This window comes from Pygoscelis adeliae, unplaced genomic scaffold, assembly GCF_000699105.1.
Source record: "Pygoscelis adeliae isolate BGI_AS28 unplaced genomic scaffold, ASM69910v1 Scaffold37, whole genome shotgun sequence".
Lineage (NCBI taxonomy): Eukaryota > Metazoa > Chordata > Aves > Sphenisciformes > Spheniscidae > Pygoscelis > Pygoscelis adeliae.
In genome coordinates this window covers 2,958,449-2,964,018 of record NW_008825308.1, presented here as the reverse complement: position 1 = coordinate 2,964,018, position 5,570 = coordinate 2,958,449, and positions in this window count along the sequence as shown.

Genomic DNA, 5,570 nt, shown 5'->3' with positions numbered 1-5,570 from the left:
TTACAAAGTATATGTATCTGTTGTCCAAGGAAGCTGTCAAGGGATTTCTGGGTTCTTGCTTGTGTTCCAGCAGTTGCTTTGGTCTAAAGAATCAATGACTGTGCTCCAAGAAGGTTCAAGAGCAAAAACCAGAATCCAGAATACCTTCTTTTTTTTTTTTATTGCTTAATATTCTATCACTTTGTCTATCAGTTTAAAATCTTAGTAAAAAAATATTTCTAAAAGCTCTTCTATTTGCCACTCTAAAGTAGAAGCCTTCTCATCCTCTTTGCTTAACCCATTTCAGACCATCTCCTATTTATTTCATCACAGAATTTTCTGTATCACAATCTAGCTAACACATTGTCATACTCCTAAAAAACAACACCTCCATATGTCATAACAAATTATTGTACAGGCAGACATACACCCCTACCCATTCTTGTTCTATAAGCCTTGTTTCTTTAACTAACTAGGCTAAGTCAAAATTGTACATGCTTTTTAATTCTGAGTTATCTACTTTTCTGCAGCCTTGTAATTCCTTGCTTTTTTTGTGTGCACAACCTGATGAGGCTTTCTACTACAAATAGGTTTGCTTTTGAGTAGAAGACATACTCCTGGTACTATACAGAATTTGGTCCAACACATTTTTTTCCACAATTGTAAAACAAAGAACAGACATAGTTCTAATTTCACAAAAGAAAACCATATTTTTCAAAACAGTCATTATTATCAATATTTTTTCACAGAACTAACTCAAGAGTCTTAGAATCAAGTTTTAGTGCTGGACACTAAAATGGCAGCTCCATTTGCAGATTTCAAGTAGTTACTATTTGCAGTCTGAGAGGATTAGTATTCTCCAAACCTTAAAAAAAATAAAAAAATTAAAAATGCAGTATTTTCACAGTACCTTTTCCTGTTTTTCAGTCAACTCTACAGTGACTACACTGATTCTTCATTGCAGTTCTGTAGTAGAGTACTGTAATCACTGTCTGAACAGCTGTTGTTATATACTTGCAGTGCAAATAAGCAAGAAAACAGCTGATGCATCAGTAATGGCAGAAAATTCAACAGGGTGACAGAATCAAGGAAAAATAACCAAGACTTCAAATCAGGAAAGGAAATAGTACTACTTAGTGTAGTACATGAAGCTCTGCAAACTCCCCTCCAGGGAAACTTGCCACTTAAGCAGTGACTAGCCAGTTTACAAAATACTTAGTTTTTAGTATTTGGGACAGAGTAACACAGAAAAAACATGTCATAAAGCAATCAACAGATTACATGAATGTAAAACATATCAGGAATTACCTCTCTAGGATACTGGAAAGTTTAATATACAAACATATAATTATTTTAATTTTTAATTGGAACTTCAGAAGGGAATCTTGTAAGCCTGAGGAGACTGACTGGAGATTCACATTTGAGATTTGGCTGGGAACTTCTTTGCCTATCAATATAGTCAACCATAGCCGGTGTACTATCCACCATCCTAGGCTTATGCATGTCAGAGACCTTCAAGAAAGAATACATAGTAGGTTTGAAAGAGTGATTCTTTATTTGGTGTAATAATACACTGAATGAGCACAGCTCCACTCCACCCCCTGCAGATGCCCCATGTATTATCTACTGGCTTCAACAGGAGCATTTTCACCTTACAAAATAACGCCTAATATAGGTGAATATGTTACATTACCTTTGCTACAGCTCTGAACAAAGACACTCCTCTCCCATTTCTGTTTTTCATATCCAGACTGAAAGACAGAGCAGCAACCCCTTATAGCTTTTAATAGCATGACATATTTTCTCCTTTTCTTCATATTATACTCATTTCATCCATGCTCTGCATGATTGCATATAGGTGTATATGTACATATGTATACATAAAGCATACTCTGTAATGTATTATATATGTGTGTCTATATATGCATATAACATCCTCTTTAATACACAGCATATGCAAAATAGTTTGTATGTTCCTGATCTATTTTGAAAGACCATCTGAGTCATTCATTGTTTACCGCTGAGACAAAAAAAAAGACTGGAAATTAATGAGAAATTGCTTGCCTCTCCATTAGTATAAAATGAATAAAATGTTTCAGTTACAAATTTTACATTTTTGATATCTGTCAAGAAATGTAAACTCCCCTACCTTAAAAGGCACAGCAATATAGAGATATGATCTTCATTTGCCTGTATAAAACACATTTTATAACATTTTAAAACAAATAACTCTATTTCCTTTCCATGTTGTTTTTAGCTATAGACTGGAAGAGGAAAATAAACTTTTTCAGGCTCTTCATCATGTCTTTTCTTTCCACTAATAATGTAGGGGAAATTCAATAGTGAAGTAAACTGAAAAAGAAGAAATATTTGCTCAGCTGGCTCACTAACACAAGCTAATTTAACATTTCATCAAAGACAGATACATGGCTGGTGAACTCAGCTGGTTAAGCAATTTCCTTTCTTTTAAAACTTCAGTTACAAACATGATTCTTTTCTTACTTTTATTTAATTTCTGGATTTCTTGATTTGTGATCTCAGTCATTAATATGAACCTGAAGTCTGAAAAGGTCATAACAAATATTGTGTACGTTTTCATATCTGAAAACACTCAGATAAAGCTCTTGCTGACCCATAGTAAGGTCAAGTTGTTCCCTTTTCATAACAACAAATACCATATGTCTAAGGAAATATGTTGTTTCATTTTTAGTGCAACTTGACACTTTTGACAGGGAAAGATAATGACAGTGTAAAATAACTTTCAAAAAAGTTCAAAGACTAAAAAAGACAGACATGCTACATAGCTTTGAACTGTTCAAGAAATTGAAAGGAAATAATTTATTTATGGTGTTGTACGAACACAACAATATGTTTCTGGTATGAAAAGGGGGAGACTCTTAAATGCTAGTTATAGGTAGAATAATCTGCTTTCAGCGCCCAAACACAACTTCCTCATTGCTCAAAAGTCTTTGAGCTGACCATTTCAACATAAACTCTTTTATGTTTGATGGTTTAACCTGGCAGGCAGCTAAACACCACACAGCCATTTGCTCCCTCTGCTGCCCCACTCCCAGTGGGATGGGGTAGAGAATCAGGAAAAAAAAGTAAGATTCATGGCTTGAGATAAAGACAGTTTAATAGGACAGAAAAGGAAGTGGAAATAATAATAATAATAATGATAAAAAAATATACAAAATAAGTGATGCACGATGCAATTGCTTACCACCCACCGACCAATGCCTAGCCAGTCCCTGAGCAGCAGCCCCCCTGGCCAGCTTTCCTGAAGTTTCTATACTGAGCATGACATCACATGGTATGGAATATCCCTTTTGCCACTTTGGGTCAGCTGTCCTGGCTGTGCCCCCTCCCAGCTTCTTGTGTATCTCCAGCCTTCTCAGTCGGTAGAGCATGAGAAGCTGAAAAGTCCTTGACTACTGTAAGCACTACTTAGCAACAACTAAAACGTCAGTGTGTTATCAATATTATTTTCATACTAAATCCAAAACACAGCACTGTACCAGCTACTAGGAAGAAAATTAACTCTATCCCAGCTGAAAACAGGACAGTATGTTACTTTAACTTCCCCTACTCTAACTCATCCTTTAGCATCCTTAAAGCTAAATTTTGTGGATCTATGAAGTAATCAATGTCTTCACTTTGCACATCTGGTATTGGCGTGGTTTAACACCAGCTGGCAACTAAGCACCACATGGACACTGATTCACTCCCCACCACACCACAGTGCGATGGGGGGAGAATCAGAAGGGTGAAAGTTAGAAAACTTGAGGGTTGAGGTAAAGACAGTTTAATAATAATAATAATAATAATAATAATAAGGCAAGAAATAAAACCCCAACAAACAGATAAGAAAATGAAACCCAGGAAAAACAAGCAATACAAAAGAAAACAATTGCTCACCACCAACCAATGCCTAGCCACTCCCTGAGCAATGGCAGCCCCCACCAACCTCCACCCCCCAGCTTTTATTGCTGGGCATGCTGTCATATGGTATGGAATATGCCTTTGGTCAGTTGTCCCAGCTGTGTCCCCTCCCAACTTCTTGTGTACCTCAGCCTACTCACTAGGGGGTCAGTGTGAGAAGCAGAAAAGTTCTTGATGCTGTGTAAGCACTGCTCAGCAATAACTAAAACATCCCTGTGTTATGAACACTGTTTTGATCACAAATCCAAAACATAGCACCATACCAGGTACTATGAAAAAATTTATCCCAGCCAAAACCAGTACAAGCATATTGAGGCATAAGCTCCTTTCATAATCTATGGCAAGAGATAGATATCTCCAGAGAGACAAATCTTAATATCTATCTTTCGAGTAAGATAAATTACCCTCTAAAAGTACATATGTCATACCATAGATGATATAGGTAGCTGAAGTTTGCCTCCACCTTTCTGAACAGAAGTCTGTGGTGAAGTGATATAATAGGAAGTCAGAGTGATCAGCTCACATTTAGGTATCTAACATTAAGACAGATTAATCGCTTCCTCAATAGAAAATGCCAATTGTATTGTAGTTCATAAAATTCAATATATGCCTTTGAAGATTTACAGAGGGACACCTTATCCATCTAAATTTACGTTCTAAATGAATAGCTTTAGAATGTTACTAGAATCACAGAACCATAGAATAGTTTGGTTGGAAGTGACCTCTAAGGGTCATCTAGTCCAACCCCCCTGCTGTGGGCAGGGACTTCTTCAACTAGATCAGGTTGCTCAGAGCCCTGTCCAACCTGACCTGGAATGTTTCCAGGGATGGGGCATCCACCACCTCTCTGGGCAACTTGTGCCAGTGTTTCACCACCCTCAGTGTAAAAAATTTCTTCCTTAGATCTAGTCTAAATCTACCCCCCTTTAGTTTAAAGCCATTCCCCCTTCTCCTATTGTAACAGGCCCTGCTAAAAGCTTTGCCGCCATTTTTTTTATAAGCCCCCTTTAAGTACTGATAGGCAGCAATAAGGTGTTCCCAAAGCCTTCTCTTCTCCAGGCTGAACAACCCCAACTCTCTCAGCCTTTCTTCATAGGAGAGGTGTTCTATCCCCCTGATCATTTTTGTGACCCTCTTCTGGACCTGCTCCAACAGGTCCGTGTCTTTCTTCTGCTGAGGGCTCCAGAGCTGGACACAGTACTCCAGGTGGGGTCTCACGAGAGCAGAGGAGAGGGGCAGAATCCCCTCCCTCGACCTGCTGGCCATGCTTCTTTGGATGCAGCCCAGGATAGGATTGGCCTTCTGGGCGGCAAGTGCGCATTGCTGGCTCATGTCCAGCTTTTCATTCACCAGTACCCCCAAGTCCTTCTGGGCAGGGCTGCTCTCAATCCCTTCATCCCCCAGCCTGTATTGAGACCGGGGCTTGGCCCGACCCAAGTGCAGGACCTTGCCCTTGGCCTTGTTGATCCTCATGAGGCTCACACAGGCCCACTTCTCCAGATTGTCCGGGTCCCTCTGGATGGCATACTGTCCCTCTGGCATGTCAACTGCACCACTCAGCTTGGTGTCATCTGCAAACTTGCTGAGGGTGCACTCGATCCCACTGCCTATGTCATTGATGAAGATATTAAACAGTACCGGTCCCAATA